The sequence below is a fragment of the Chiloscyllium punctatum genome, chromosome 15, assembly GCF_047496795.1.
Source record: "Chiloscyllium punctatum isolate Juve2018m chromosome 15, sChiPun1.3, whole genome shotgun sequence".
Lineage (NCBI taxonomy): Eukaryota > Metazoa > Chordata > Chondrichthyes > Orectolobiformes > Hemiscylliidae > Chiloscyllium > Chiloscyllium punctatum.
The window spans coordinates 3,701,698-3,718,082 of NC_092753.1; the positions used below are offsets into that span (position 1 = coordinate 3,701,698).

The 16,385-nt window shown below is 40.7% G+C and overlaps 1 protein-coding gene and 1 long non-coding RNA gene across 5 annotated transcripts in view; one reads left to right on the forward strand and one right to left on the reverse strand.

Annotated features, from left to right (window-relative positions):
- LOC140485988 (rho GTPase-activating protein 6) overlaps positions 1 to 16,385 on the forward strand; it is a 546,880-nt gene that overhangs the window by 345,724 nt on the left and 184,771 nt on the right. Inside the window, exon 1 of one of the 4 annotated variants that reach the window (XM_072584488.1) lies at positions 14,639 to 15,276. The exons of the other annotated variants lie outside the window; for them this stretch is intronic. The gene's annotated coding sequence lies outside the window, so the exon portion shown is untranslated. Of the gene's footprint in view, positions 1 to 14,638; positions 15,277 to 16,385 lie in introns of those variants that run through there. 4 annotated transcript variants of the gene reach the window in all.
- LOC140485989 (uncharacterized) lies at positions 396 to 15,159 on the reverse strand. Its single transcript, XR_011962491.1, has 3 exons — positions 14,790 to 15,159; positions 3,286 to 3,483; positions 396 to 812 (listed from the first exon to the last, which is right to left on the reverse strand). It is a non-coding gene; the product is annotated as an uncharacterized lncRNA (long non-coding RNA).

Consider the following 16,385-nt stretch of genomic DNA (forward strand, 5'->3'; position numbering starts at 1 on the left):
TCTTGTGTATATAAAATTTCTCTGGACACTTTGCAGTATAATAACTGGAAAACAATTAACAGCTACAAGTAATAGTATTAGGCTAAATAAACTAAATGCTTGATTTCAGGTTGCACCTAATGAGTATCTTGATGAGGAGAAAAGCAAGATAGAAACAATATAGTAAGGGAATTCCAGTCCTAGCGAGTTCAGATTACTGAAGTCGTAAGCAAGACAATCGCAGTGCAGACAAAGCAAGAATTGGAGGGATGCACTATCATGCTGTGGGAATTAGTGGAGGTTATAGAGATCGAGAAGATTCAATTCACAAGGAATTGAACACAAGACAATGAATTTTAATCTGAGACTGTGTGTCGGAGAAATTAGCCCAATAAATTAGAGATCACAAAGCACAGTTCGAAGTGAAATTAATAAACAGTTTATTAGTATGGAGATATTGTGGAAGAGAAATTGACTAAGTTGAAACAGCACAGCCGAGAATTCTCTTCCTCGAGCTGAGGTTTATAGGAATCTTGTACAATAAGGTTAATTAAAATGGGAAAAGATACAATGTATTTGGAAATTTTGTAATCCAGTTACAATGATGATAATAGAAAAATGGTTATCGGAAGAATGTCCTGATTGTCGATACAATGTAACATCTTGACAGTATCAGTGACTTCTTGATGGGATCAGGAGATTCCAGCTCTCTTTGCAGGTAGGTGAGAATGTCTCTTTTGAAACAGTAAGATGCTTCCATTGTTCCTGTCCATGGAGCGAAGTCCTTTGGTGCCTCTCCATCTGACCTGTCCTTTTGTGTGGCTTTGGTATTGCTATACAAAGTTAAAAATCACACAACACCAGGTTATAGTCCAACGGGTATAATTTGAAGCACGAGCTTTCGGAGCGCTGCTCCTTCATCAGGTGGTTGTGCTGCATTATGAGACTGCCCTCGGGGTTTTGGGACAGCTGTGTTGACTCGGTATTGTTAGTGTGTTTTTGAAAATATATTCGCTTGTCTGCGAGTGGCTATAGTTCTGTCTGGTTTCACTTGTCAGCCTATTTGGTCACTGTTGAGGCATTCTGGGTGTTTCTGGTATAGTTTGGCCAAGTTTGCTTTCCTATGTTCTGTGTGGGCCTACTATGGGTGGCATATCTTTTCCCACACTTTGTTATATTGAGAACAAATGCAGGTAGTTGAACACAAGGGTGAATTCATAAGCAGGAGTTGATGCCAATAAGGATTTTGGGAATAAACCTTTTGGATGAACTGAAGTTTATGGAAGGTGGAGGATGGAAGTATAGCCAGGAAAACATTAGAATAGTTAATGTCCCTGTTGGTGTTTCAGCAGGAGACATACTGAGCCAAGTCCTGAGATGGATAGTCTTTCAGAAATGGAAATATATGGTCTTGGCGATAAAAGTGAAAAAATTAAGTTTTTGCAGTGAATTACAGATGAGCTTAGAGTTGTTCTCCATCTGCAGTTGACCCTAGTAAGATTTATTTAATTTTCAGACAACTGAAGGAAGATGCCTAGAAGAGAAGTATACAAAACATTTTCTCTAATCTCCAAAACCACGATTAGTGCATAACCCAGTAGAACTGTTTCCAGGAAGCATTCAGACTTGTTGCAAATATAATTAAGTCTTGCTTTGGACCCCTACAGCCCATAAAAACAATGCATGAAATGTTCAAATCAATGTGGGTCTCTCGCACAAAAGTTCCCTCTATTTGGGATGTATAAGTCAAAAAGGGCACATGGCTACTTGGATCGGGAAATGGAAAACTGCCAATATAACAATTCTCCATTTGCAATTCCATATTTGTACCTCTCAAGCTTTATCTGATGTAGAATTGCTCTACATCAGAATAGAAACGTGCCTTTCTTTGACAAACACGTGTAGAAATTGAGCTCATTTCAATTAGTTTCCTCCATTCCTCTTTAATGTCTCAGCCATAGTTAAGTGGTACTAAGATTGTATGGCATTACTTTGAAGAGGAGCAAGGGATTCATCTTTGTGTCCTAGCTAATATTTATCACTCAACTGATAATTATTGATTTTGTCATTATCTCATGGCTGTTTATGAGGATATACTAATTTGTTGCCATATTCTTACATCGCAAGAGTGATTGCACTTCAAACATTCATTAACTGGAAAAGCTTCACAGTGTTTTAAAGTTGTGTCAAATGCTTTATGGATACAAATATTTCTTTCTGAAAAGTATTTAAAATTCATGTAGAATGGAATGTTTTTCTGTTCATCACATTCTACATTTGTTAAACAGGTGGATACTTGAATAATTGGGCTCATCATTAAATGAAAGAAACTTAATACTAAAGAGGTGACATGGTGGCTCAGTGGTTCGTACTGCTTTCTCACAGCACCAGAGACCTGGGTTTGATTGCACCCTCAGGTGACTGTGTGGAGTTTGCACATACTACCCACGTCTGCATGGGTTTCCTCAGGGTGCTCCGGTTTTCTCCCAGTCCAAAGGTGTGCGGGTCAGGTCGATTGGTCATGTTAAGTTGCCCATAGTCTCTTGGGATGTGAAGGCTAGGGGGATTACTCATGGGAGATGCAGGGTTTACTGGGATGGGGTGGGGGGTGGTAGGGGGTGGGGGGGGGCGGGGGGAGTAGGTTAGAGTGGGATCCTGTTTGGAGGGTCACTGTGGATGATGGGCTGAATGGCCTGCTTCTGTACTGTAGGGATTCTATGATTCTATATGGTGTCCCACACCGTTAGTTGTTGATTATACCATCCCAAGACCTTTCAACAACGTGCTCTATAATTAAGAAGGTATGAAAAGCCTTGCAAAGATGGATCTAATGAAGGAATGGAGTATTGTATTGCAACGATACAGCAGCTATTGTAACAGAGAATGCAATGATGAATCGAAATTGACTGAAGCAATATGGATGCAAATTGAATAAACGAACAAAAATAATACTTGACAGCTGCAGATGAAATACCATTTGAGAATTTTGGTGATGCTGAGCTGACGGACTTGAATCTTAGGGCTGTGGAGCCAACAGTGGTTGCTTGGCTCCATACTGTGTTGGAGCCAGTTTTGTGGACAGAATAAACAGTAGCAAGGCAATCTGTCCATTTGTGGGAAAACTCAAAGGAAGCTGAATGGATCTTCCAGCACCAGGCCTCTGGGCCAATACAGATCTAAAGGCCATCTCTCGGTCAGTGTGCTGCAGCAGCTACAGGCCACCCTTGAGAGCTGCCCTCCCCTCACATTTGACCTGTTTGCAAAAGTTGCATTTTTAAAATTCAAAGTGTCATCGCCCTCACTTACCTGCTTTTGCAGCCCATTGCTTTTTCAAGCCAGAAAGCCTCTGGTCCTTCAGTTTCTGGGTTCACCTACCATCTTTAATTTTATGGCAAGCCTATCCTCGGTAAAAATTGAACAGTGATGTTTGCCACACAGAGTGGGCCTGTGATCCACATTGCAACCAGACTGTAGGAGTTCAGAAGTCCACATGGATAGTACTGCCTAAAGAAGACAGATTGAAGGCACCTCAGGTAAGTAGCAGAAATACAGGTACTATCTCTCAGCATTAATTAAATAATAACATGGAATGATTTGTAAAGAGCTTTGGGATTGAAGCTAATATTCAGCGGTCCACTACAATCAATCAGTAATCCGAGCTAAATTTTTTGGTACTAATTAAGACTGTGTAAAGTTGGTCTTCATTTTGGCAATGAAAGCCAACTCAAATATGACAAGTGGAAGTTATGTAGAAAAGCAAACTTTGGAGGGGGCATAATGTGAGATTTAATTTGGAATCTGAAACTAGGGTATTAGATAGATCTTGTTATAGTTACCCAAAAGGAATTCAAATGCAGGGTAGATTGTATAAGAAAGATATAAATAATATCAATGCCTAACGAGTGACAATGGCCTGTTTACAATTTTAAAAACAAGAATCATGTTAACACTAGATTAGGATCAAATACGTAAATAAAAAGGACCCAAATGCAGGAGCTTGTTATGTTAATAATTGGATTTATTAAAAGGCCAAATTAAGCAGAAATATAGCCGAAAATAGCAGCTTTTTTTTAAGCTGGAATATTAGGAAACTGCAGATGCTAGAAAACTGAAATACAGATGGAAAACACGAAAATAAAACTCAACATGCTGTCCACAATCTGTTTAGGAAGAGAAATAGTTCAGATTTCTGGTCTGTAACCTTTGCTATGAACTGGGAAAAGATAGACATGTCAATATGTTTTGGGGCAAGAGATGAATAGGACAAGGAGAAAATGATAAGTTTATGGTTTCATATTTCTCAATTGTTTTCTAAATAAACTGAATTCTGAAGTGATAAATTTTGAATTCCCAGCCTCTGGAATAACAGCCTGGATTCTTGGTTGCTAATTCAGTAACTTATTCATTAACAATGGTTCATAGCAGCAAAGGAGGTTAAGGATTTGGGTACATAAATTTAATCTTCAGAGAAAGTATCAAATGAGAGATGTTGCCACGTACAAAGTTACTGAAGTTCTAGTATGCATTTTTAGGATCTTTAATACAATTGTTTAAAAAAATCACTTTTTTTAGATTAGATTACTTACCGTGTGGAAACAGGCCCTTCGGCCCAACAAGTCCACACCGACCCTCCGAAGGGTCCACCCGGACACATTTCCCTGCATTTACCCCTGCACCTAACACTACGGGCAATTTAGCATGGCCAATTCACCTAACCTACACATCTTTGTGATTGTGGGAGGAAACCAGAGCACCCAGAGGAAACCCACGCAGACACTGGGAGAATGTGCAAACTCCACACAGACAATTGCCGGAGGCAGGAATTGAACCCGGGTCTCTGACGGTAGGAGGCAGCAGTGCTAGCCACTGTGCCACCGTGCCGCTCATCGTGGCACCGGTAGCAAACCTGAGATCACTACTCTACTCGTCCTGCTCTTCAGCTTCCAACCTAACTCTCTGTAGTCACTTTTCAGATCCTCAATCCTTTTCCTAGCTATATCATTGGTGCCAATACGTACCACAATTTCTGGCTGCTCACCCTCTCCCTTCAGAATCTTGGAAACCCAATCGGTGACATCCTGGACCCTGGAGAGACAACATACCTTCTGGGAGTCCCATTTCTGACCACAAAATCTCCTGTCAATCCATCTAAGTATTGAGTCCCCTACCACTTGTGGGATGTTGGTGACGCTGGCTTGGCCAGAATTCTTTTTACACATTCTTAACTGCCCTTGAGAAGATCATAATCCGCCACCTTCTTGAACTGTTACGTCCTTGGGACGCAGGGCACCCAAAGAGCTGTTAAAACAATTCAATTACAGCAAAGGAATGGGCTGTCCTACCTGTCCATCTTCCTTTTTCACCTATCCACTCCACCCTCCCCACTGGCCTATGACAATTGTGCCCCGTCTGTGTCCACCTATCGCCTTCCCACTTACCTTCTCCCATCACTCCCCCCAGCCCCACTCCCACCCTCTTATTTATCTCTTATCCCCTCCACATTCCTGATGAAGGGCTTATGCCCAAAATGTCAACTCTCCTGCTCCTCAGATGCTGCCTGACCTGCTGTGCTTTTCCAGCACCACCCTTTTTGACTTATCAGCACAAGCCAATCTTACTGCGAATGGATACAGGTTGCTTCAGTATCTGAGAAGCATAAATGATGCTGACACTATACAATCATCAGTGAATATTCCCACATCTGAGTTTATGATGGAGGAAGGGTTACTAAAGCAGCTGAATGTGGTTTGGTCTTGGACACAATCCTGATGAACTTCTATAGCGATGTCCTGGGGCTAACATTATTGACCTCCAACAACTATAACCTCCTTCCTTTGTGACAAGTAAAACTCCAGGCAGTGGAAAATTCCAATCCCCATCCCTCCTCTTCCCGGATTCCTATTGATTACAGTTTTGCAATAGCTCCTGGATGCCACATTTGGCCAAATGTTGGCTTAATATTACGAGATGTCATGCTCACCTCACGTCTGGAATTGAGTTCTCTTGCCAATGTTTGGACCAGGGCTTTAAGAAGCTCAGAAGTAAAGCCAGCACAACCCAAACATTTAAAGCAGGATACCTGTACAAGTCATTGGAAAGGGAACTTTTGGAATATCGCACACATTTTTGTTTGCCCCACCTATTCTCTCCTTAAAACAATATTGTTAGTTTGGACAAAGTTCAGAGAGACATAAAATTGAATCTTGGACTTAGCATTCCAAATTATGAAGACCGCATCAGAAAACCAAATTGGTGAACGTGTTTTGGCAGGCTGCACAATTAAAACTGTGAGGAAGCATGAAGAATGTAGATGTAGATGAATTATTTAACTTGGAAAATGATGACAGGACCAGAAGACATGAATTTGAAACGTATAGGAAAAAACCGGAGATGGAGATTAGTTTTCCTAGGGAACAGCAGATGGTGGAATAGATTCCTAGGAAACAGTCAATGTTATCTTCATTTACTAGTTTTAATTGGCTCCTAGCTTAGCACTGCCTCAAATTTAAAATTCTTTTCCTTGCATTCAAATCCCCTTTGACTATCCCTATTTTTAATCTCATGCCAGGCCTACAACCTTCCAAGAATTCTGAATTCTTCTAATCCTGGTCTCTTGTGCATCCCCTAGTCTCTTTTCTCCTCCCTATTGGCAAATGTACCTTCAGCTGCCTTGGCCCCAAGTTCTGGCATTCCCTCCTGAAACCTAATTGCCACTTCCCCATTTAAGGTGGGTTGACTATTTAAGTCTTATGGTGAGGTCTGTCTTGTATTTAAAACATGAGTATTGAATCTAACCCTGATCAGTCAGGTGCTCTGGGCCTGGGGAAACCTGGCAGCTAAAGAGAAGTGATTTTCTTTTCCTGTTTTCTCCTGGATCCAGACAACCTCCAGATCACTCCTCCTCCTACTCCCTGGAAAATGGACACAGGAACGTTAATCAGGTCTTGCTGTTAAATTTCCCAGGATGTGAAGGAAACTTGATATCTCTGTGGCTCAGTAGCAAAGTTAGTCTGGCAATGCTCTTATGAAGCAATGTATTTGAATTTATGTTTGAGTTTTAGAATGTAATTTGCTGCAATAAATGAATGGAAAACAGGAAGCATTAATTTGAAAGGTTAAATATATACAAATATATAGGATGAGTTTTGAAGGAGAAAGTTATTGGACTCAAAGTGTTAGCTCTGTTTCTATCTCCACAGATGCTGCCAAATCTGTTGAGTTTCTCCGACAGATTTATTTAAAATTCCTAACATCTGCAGTATTTAGCTTTTACAGCAATAACTTTAACTCTACAGCAATAGCCAAGTATTCCATAGAATACAAATGAGGTCAAAATAGTCAGTAGTACCATGTTGCTCACCAGATTGAGTTTAGAAAAACAATTATTGAACCAACTTATTAGTGCTCTGTTATACAATTGGAGAAAGTGAGGAGTGCAGATACTGGAGAGTCAGAGTCGAAAAGGGTGGCATTCCTGATGAAGGGCTTATGCCTGAAACATCAACTCTCCTGCTCCTCAGATGTTGCTTAACCTGCTATGCTTTTCCAGTGCCACCCTTTTTGACTCTGTTGTACATTTCAATGTAGCAAATGCGCATTGGAAGCCAGGAAAGAATCTTCAGTGTCAGTGACAATGTAGGCAGTACCTGTGGCATTATGTATATTTAATGAAAATGAAACCCTGCAATAAATCTCTTTTGAGTCTAGAAATAAATATTGTTATGGAAGGATTACTAAGTACTTCATGCCGAAGGGTATAGTAGTCATCATGCTACTTGATTAGTAATTCAGAAGCCTGGACTAATAATCCAGACCATTCAAATTGAAATCTCAACATTATTTTAAAAAAACGCTCTAGGAAATCTAGACGTGTTCGTTTTTAAAACACAGCCTCTTGATTCATATCCTAACTTAGAACGGAAAACATGATATTCTAAGCCAGTCTAACATAGATGCAACTCCAGTTTTGCAGCAACTCTGAAATGGCTTTTAAAGTGAGCAAACAAATAACTCACTTCTGCAAAAGGCCCATGAATACCAAAGCAGAGCAACAAGAGGATGAATATCAGTCTTGTTGGTGTTGCCACATACTGAGCAATTTTAACTTTCAAGATGTTAGTGAATGGCAAATAAAAACAAAGCATTAATTTGAAAGTGATGGCATCAGGGGCTGCTCATTAGCTTATCGGCTTAAAGTACAAAATTGCTGAAGTATATGGAAACCTAGGAATGCTCCCTAGCCCGCCCTAAACCAACCATTCTGAGCCAGTACAGCAATTGAAAATATCTGAAGGAAAAATTGTCATAGCCACTGAAACGTAGAGTTATCCATGATTCCTCTTCTCTCACATCTCCAGTTAGAGCCAACAAACAAAATATTAATTTTACAAAATCGTAAGTGGGCATTCAAATATTGCAGTCGGTGATGAACGAGCAGAACCAACCACTCGTTACACTTTGCAACTCCCTCGAAACTTTCAATTGACTTTTGCTCTATAACCCAGAGTGATTAATATTTCAACGTGGCATGGTGCCATCTACATGGGACGTGGGCCTGTGTGGATACGGCAATCAACAATATTTGTTCATATCTAATCAAGTTGAAAAATGTTTAATGTGGCACATAGATTCTGAACAAAAAATGCAAGTTAAAGTACTTAATTAAATGCAAAAAGTAAAAAGAATACATGGGATTGACAGGGAGAAGAGGTGGAAGTAAAATCTAAAACTACTTCAGATTTTACAGTTTTAAAAATAATGAAACAATGCACTTGTTAAACATTTTAGTACAAGAGAGATTGCTTGAAAGTAATTAAGGTATACTGCATAATTACAAATTTACTTACACTTGAATGGACAACCCTAACTTTATTCTGGCAACTTTATTTGGTAAATATCCTAACTTCACCTGATGTGTTTCGACGCTAAGTTTCTTGGCAGAACAATGGTGTTTGCATCACTGTAGAGAATTTAATGAAACTTTATTTCACATTTTAACTCAACTTCATTCTAAATAATAGATATGCAAAACTATAATACAACTTGTATCTCAATTCCTGCTCTGACTTGTAATCTTGTGACCACTCTTGAATGTGTTGATAGAATTGCTTCAGAACCAAACACCACAAAAGAAAGACAGTCCATTTTTTAAACAAAAAAACTATTTTTCTAATTAAACTGTTGAGAGATGTTATTGCCCATCTCTGGAGCAGGTGGGATTTGAACCCAGGGCTCCCAGTCCAGGGGTATGGACACTATATCACTACACCACAAGAGGACTCCTAAACATATCAATTATAGAGTCATAATGATTTACAGCATGGAAGCAGACCTTCAATCCAACTCTTTCTTGCCGACCAGATACCCTAACCTAATCCAGTCCCGTTTGCCAGCACTTGGCACATATCCCTCCAAACCCTTCCTATTCATATACCCATTCAGATTCCTTTTAAATGTTGTAATTGTCCCAGCCTCCACCATTCCTCTGGCAGCTCACTCCATACACGCATCACCCTCTATGTGGAAAAAGTTGCCCCTTCAGTCTTTTTTTATATCTTTCCCCTCTCACCCTAAACCTATGCCTTCTAGTTCTGGACTCCTGCAGCCCAGGGAAAAGACCTTGTCTATTTATCCTATCCATGCCCCTCATGATTTATAAACCTCTATAAGGTGACCCCTCAGCCTTCATCATTCTTGACTTCAGGATGTTTTACACAATTGTCATTAAATTATGTATCTCTGAGGTTAGTGACTGTTATAATGTAGAGAAAACCATAACCAATTTGTGTACAAATTCTGACAAATAGCAATGTGACAATGACCGCCACATCTACTTTTGTGGTGTTAGAGGATATGCCAATATCAATCAATCAGAAGTCCCCTTCTCTTTGATATAATACGATAGGATCTTTCACATCTAGTTAAGAGGGAGGATTGGTTTACTACATTATCTGAATGACAGCAACCTTGACAGTGTAGCATGCCACCAGCATTGCACAGGGTGACAGACTAGATTTAGCACTCATGACTGTAGAGTGGGGACTTCAACTCACAGCCTTCTGACTCAGAAACAAAGAGGGCCACTGCTTTGTCGAAAGGCACTGCATCAGGTCTGCTGACTGCTTCTGCTTCTTTGGTTGTGAGTAGCCATTCAGGAGGGTAGGGAGAGTAATCTGATTCCGTGTAGAGCTATATCTCATTAATGAGGTGTGTAAATTAATACATTATGGAAAGCACAAACAAACCTGCAGACTTTTTTAATGTAAAGATTTGTTGCAACTTCAATACTGTAGTACTGAAATAAATAGGTTGTTTCAACAGATTCTAGACAATAAATTTTTAAAAAGTTATAGTGTAGTCTTTTCAAAATGGCACTATTTTAAGCATATGACATCATAGAAGAAACAGAAATGCTGTGATGGGAATGTTTCATAATAGGAGACAGTTTTGAAATACTACTGACCAATCCACCACATAATTTGTAGGTTTACCCCCCTCAAAAAAAAGTTACTTGATTTACATCTCATTTCACAGTTTTGGAGTCAAGGCATCAAATATTGGTGCAGCTCCCAGACCTTACTGCTTGTAACTGACCAATTATCAGATAGCTAACGATTTGTTTATACAACACTAATGACAACATTAGTTCTAAAGTTGTAAGGTAAACCATAATCTGGACCTCAGCTAACACGAAAGAACAAAGTGGAGTGGAACTAATGCCTTTCTCCATGTAATTTTGAGTTGGTTTGGCGTCAGTTCCATGTTTATACCACAACTTTACTGGCTGTTCAAAATGGTTTTGCTTTGCACCTACAATGCTGTAGTACAATTGGCAAAAATCCAAATCTGTACTCACGTTCACCATCATTCTCTCTCTCTTTCCCTTTCTGTTGGGGAAACACAAATGTTTTCATCTTGTATGTTCATTGTATCCAGGATTTTAAAAATGAGAATTCGTTTTGAAATGGGAGATATCCTTAAATTGATAAGGAAAAGATCAGTAGTCAGATTTGTGATACACGAAAGCAAATCTAAGTAAATATTAGTAATGAAACACAGTGTTTGGAATTGATGAAAGAACATATTTATGTTATCCCTGCCAAAATATTTTACGTGGAGGTAATGCAGAAGGTGCTCCCTACAGTGGCCATTAGGTGCAACACCAGAACAGCAAATGATTGGGTATTTGTTAATTATGAAAACATTATGGTGAAGTATGACAAATCTTGTCCTAGTGTTATTATTTTCAATGCAATGTTTACATATTAAAAACAATACTCCAGTCTCCTAGAAACAAGGGGGTAGTTTAATATCAACAAAAGTGTTTTATAACATTGAGTTTTAGTTCTAACTGTTTTCGGTTCTACAGCATACACACAGTCGTAAAACATCGTTATCTGTTTGTATTTTCTAGCTGGTTATTAGGAACCTTTGTGATTTCTCATTAGCTGAAGTATAAAGTTTTTTTTCTAATTAACCTTTTACAGAGTCATAAGGTCTGTTTCTGTGCTGTATAACTCCTCAGTCCAGTCCATGCCGAATATAATCCCAAACTAAACTAGTCCCACCTGCCTGCTCCTGCCCATATCCCTCCAAACCTTTCCTACTCGTGTATCTGTCCAAATACCTTTTAAATGTCGTAATTGTATTTGCATCCACCACTTTCTCAGCAAGTTAATTCCACATGCGAACCACACTGTGTAAAAAACGTTGCCTCCCATGTCTTTTTTAAATCGCTATCCTCTCACCTTAAAAACGTGCCGCTTCATCTTAAAATTACTCATCATAGGGAAAAGACAATTATCATCAACTGTATGTATACCTCTCATTATTTTATAATCTTCTATCAGGTTGCCTCTCAATCTCCTACGTTCCAGTGAAAAAGAGGTCCCAGTATATCCGGTCTTTTTTTTATATCTCAAACCTTCAATTTTTGGCAACATCCTGGTAAATCTCTTTTGAACCCTCTCCAGCTTAATAGTATCCTTCCTATAACTGGGTAACCAGAACCGGACACAGTATTCCAGAAAAGTCCTCACCAATATCCTGTACAACCACAATATGACGACCCAACTCCTATATCAAAGGACTGAGCAATGAAGGCAAGGCCAAAGGCCAAATGCCTTTTTCACCATGTTGCAACATACCTCCGGAGAGGTGGGACTTGACCTCTGGATTCCTCATTCAGAGGAAGTGACTCTACCGTTGTGCCACAAGAGCTTAAAATTTAGTGCACTGTTAGTTGTGGATATTTTCAAATCAATCTGTTGAGAGATGTTTCTAGGCTCCTCTTGTGCAGATGAGACTTAAACCTGGCCTCCTGTTTCAGAGATAGGGATATTATGATAGCACGATAAGAAGGCCTGCTTAGTTCAAGTACATGATGATCTATTGGAGCAATTCCCCAGTTATTACCATGGTTGAAGGAAGTAGCACTATCTCCAGAAATTGAGTGGTTTCAAACTTCACTCTCAGAACTTAAACACGTGGTGTAGGCTCACATTTTATCGGAGTACTCAGTGAATGCTGCTTTCAACGCTTCATCTGTCCTGAGGTTGATGCACAACCAAAAATCTAACTTAAGGACACTTTGGACCATGACAGAAAATTAACTGAAAACAAAGACATTGGGCCATATTTTCATCTTTGAGGTAGAGTTAGAAGATTTACTGACATCACAATCCAGCCTCCCATGTAGTAGTGACTGCCAATGCTATCTTCACCATGACATTGCAGAAGTGGCCTGAAGTTTTACCTGCTGTCAGCTACAATCTGGTTAAAAGACCTACTCCATTCATTGAGATAATGACTTGGGAGTTGGGAAATGAATGTGAAGCCCCACTTATTCACAGTACTGTACAGCCCAATGGCTCAGTGGTTAGCATTGCTGTCTCAATGGGACCTGGATTCAGTTCCAGGCATGGGTCACTCTTCATGTGGAGTTTGCCTTTTCTCCATGTGTTTGCGTGGATTTTCACTGGGTGTTCTGTTTCCCTCCGACAGAGCAGGAGAATCGACGTTTCAGGCATTAGCCCTTCTTCAGGGTCTTCAGTTGCTTTTCCAGCAACACATTTTTCAGCTCTGATCTCCAGCATCTGCAGTCCTCACTTTCCCTCCCACAGTCCAAAGATGCGCAGACTAGTTGGATTAGTGATGGGAAATGTGGGGTTACAGGGATGTGTTCAGGTGTCAAGGTCTGGATGGGATGTTCTTCAAAGGTTCAGTGTAGACTTGATGGGCCAAATGGCTTCTTTTCAAATTGAAGGGATTCTTGTTGTGGTTCTGTTCGCCGAGCTGGGAATTTGTGTTGCAAATGTTTCACAGGAGGCTCCCAAGCACTGAGAACGTCACCTAGACAGGGGACGAAACATTTGCAACACAAATTCCCAGCTCGGCGAACAGAATCACAACAATGAGCACCCGAGCTACAAATCTTCTCCCAAACTTTGAAGGGATTCTTCCCCAAATTATTCATCAAATTCACTACAATGAGAATTTGCAAATCAAATAAACATATTGGGAAGTATTTGAAAAGCTCATAAATCTGTCAAAATAAACATTACTGTTAACATAAACATCTTCCTCTTCAAAAAGCTCGCAAGATCTGTCAAAACAAAATGAGTACTTTCACAATTGTGTCAAAGATATTGGATCAGCAATGTCTAGCTTGTCCCATTATCCCATGCTGATTAAAATTGCCAGAGATGGGGATTAGAATCCTCAATTTTGGGCTCTGATCAACATACTTTAACTATGCTTTAGAATATGGAAATTTGCCTCATCATATAATCTACCATCTAGGATATCTTCTGAGTGAATAAAATATCACTTTACAACCACTTATTGGCATTGATACATCTAGAGTGAATTATATATAGAAGGTAGAGGATTATTGCCTTTTTTTTGATATCTATGTGTAGAGTTTTAAGAGCATCTTGCTAACCCTGTTAACCAATAGAAGCAAAGGTTCTCAAGTTAATCAAATTCTGATAGGGAAAGCATTGTGATTAGACAGGAATACTTTGGCAATTTTGCCCTTTGGTCGGGTGCCAAACGTTGGCAATCATTGCCCAGAGGTGAAAAATTTTCACACTTAAAGCCAGAACAAGAATGTCATAGTGATGGATGCACATGAAGAGGGGCTGATTGACCTTGTGCTTACTATTGCAAGTTATTACAATTGAAAACCGGTGTACCGAAACGCGAGGTTTTGTTTCGTAAATAAATTAATTTCATAGATATTTGGTCTGTGGTTAGAGTATTTTGATTGTTTTGGGATGGTTGCTTTGGAACGAATTGTTGGGAACTTTAACTGTTGCGGCAATAGTATATGAACGGGCAGTTGCTGCTCATTTTACTCCAATGTTATTTATTGTTTTTTGCAAGAAGGCGTAAAAGCGCTGAAACGGTGATCGATTTGCACAGTGGCGTATGACCGAGACAAGAGGGAGCTTCCTGGAAAGGGGGAAAACGAGGAGAGGAGCGTATAAGCGTATCAGCAACAATACTGCAAACAGCTCGCCTAGTTACGTTGCAATTTTAGAGGCTTTTATTTTGGCAGGGTCCAAAACTGGCAGCGTCTCTCTCATTTTGCATCAATTCCCCCCCCCCCAGTAAGCGTGAAATGAGTATTCTTCCTGTTGTCAGCATTCCCACCCAGTTCCCTGGTTAGACAGCTCAGTTTGTGCCTCACGGACCTTTTCGCATCCCTGCATTAATATTACACTGCAGTCCTCTTCAAGGGTCAGACATGGGGGCTGTTTTATTTGACTACTTGCGCGCACCTTTAAAGGGAATAGAAATAACATCACCTCAGTAAATGTCCTGCCCTGCTGCTGTTTGGAGAGCTATTACTCGAGGTCTCCTCAGCCGTCCTTCTGGAGCACGATTCCTAATAAGGAAACTTTCTGGAAATAACAGTCGAGCTAAGAAAAAAAAGAGTTGGAAAGGGGGTAAAAGAAAACGACCCCGTGTTCACCCGGACTCTTTATCCGCAAGTTTTGCTAAGTTGCTGCTTTCCCGCCGCCTTAAGACAATTGCCGGGAGGGGAGCCCGCTTGCACATGGTGGATGGATGAGGAAAGGTGGGCTGGGGAAATGCTCCGGGGCTGAAGGCATCGAGCGAGCTGCAGGAGCAAAGGGAAAACGCCGAGGGGTTTGATTGGCATCAGCTGTGTGTGTGTGTGCGCGCCGCGAGCTGTCTTCCTCCTTCACGAGAACCTGCGTGCAAGCGCCCATCGTCTCCTCCAAACTCCTATCAGAGTTTATACACCCCGAACCGAACGGCGCAGTTTGATGGGTGAGTGTGGGGGAGAGAGAGAGAGTACTTATGTCACCGCCGACATAGTCATGCATGTGTTTTTGGTTTCCAGTCGCTGAGCGGTTTGTATGAGGTGCTGCACTTTGCTATTCTTGTCCCTTCCTCCTCTTGTGTTTTTGTATGGTTTGTTGGAATAAGGGAGTAATGTACGACACATCTGTTAGTCTAAGAATTGATTCACATTCGACAGGCAAGCAACCTGCATAGCGGCAGGCCAGACTCACCCCTCTGGAACTAATTGGTGCCAAAGCCATTCAAAGCACTGGTAGGCTTCTCTCTCCAATGATAGAGCAGTTCATATGGTGTGGTAAGACCATGCTGACACAACAAAAAATCTTTTAGAATGTTCTTTGGGCTCCTCTTAATTTCGGTGATGGCATTGGCAAAATTCTAACTTTGCAAATGTATGTTATATGGCAATCCATGTCGTTGTGGTGAAAATCAATATACACTTTGCCTGAACACAAGGTTAATGTCTGTAAGCTTAGATTGTTGGATTGGTTTTGGTGAGATGTATTACGTATTTAAAGGTGTTCAACCCAGGTGATCTAGGTTGACAATGAAGAGTCACGCAGCTGTACAGAACCCTATGAACCAACTCGTCCATGCTGGCTGGATATCCTATATTAATCTAGTCTCATGTGCCAGCACTTGGTCCATTTCCTGCTAAGCCCTTCGTATCCATATACCCATCCAAATGCCTTTTAATTGTACGAGCCTCCTCCACTTCCTCTGGCAGCTCATTCCATACACACATAAGTCTCTGGAAAAGGTTGTCTCAAGGGTCCCTTTTAAATCTTTTCCCTCTTCCCTTAAACCTATGCCATCTAGTTTTGGACTCCCCCAGCCCAGGGAAAAGACCTTGCCTATTCACCCTATCCATGTTCCTCTATAAATTTCTGTAATTTCGCCCCTCAGCCTCTGATGCTCCAAGGAAAATAGCCCCAGCCTATTCAGCGCCTCTGTATAGCTCAAACATTCCAACCCTGGCAACATGCGCAGCCCTCCAATCCCTCTGCCTCAATCCCAACCTCACCATCAAGCCAGCGGATAAAGGGGGCGCAGTGGTAGTCTGGCGCACTGACCTC